This window comes from Aplysia californica, unplaced genomic scaffold (genome assembly GCF_000002075.1).
Source record: "Aplysia californica isolate F4 #8 unplaced genomic scaffold, AplCal3.0 scaffold00149, whole genome shotgun sequence".
Classification (NCBI taxonomy): domain Eukaryota; kingdom Metazoa; phylum Mollusca; class Gastropoda; order Aplysiida; family Aplysiidae; genus Aplysia; species Aplysia californica.
In genome coordinates this window covers 324,837-325,227 of record NW_004797419.1, presented here as the reverse complement: position 1 = coordinate 325,227, position 391 = coordinate 324,837, and positions in this window count along the sequence as shown.

Genomic DNA, 391 nt, shown 5'->3' with positions numbered 1-391 from the left:
CCAACGTTTTTGTTTTTTAACAAACTCAAATGTTATGTTTCTTATAGTCTCTGCAATAAAACATCTATCATTTTCTTTTCTTTTTTCATCGTTTCTAAAATTCAGATCTGAAGCAAACATCAGCAGCGCTCGTCGCCCGTCTGTTCAGGTCCTCTAAGTTGTTCTTGATCTACCTCTGCCTCTTTTGCCTGCTATTTTTCCAGTGAGTGCAAGATATCCAGGGCCTTTACGTCGATTCAAGTGTGCAAGGAAATTCATTTTTGTCTCTTTCTTATATTCCAATTTGTGACTGTCTACGCTGTCTTATTTCAGCAATAAACCATCTATGATATCTACTGTCTATGATAGTTAATGCATTTTAATTATATACCATTTATTAGATTATTATTCT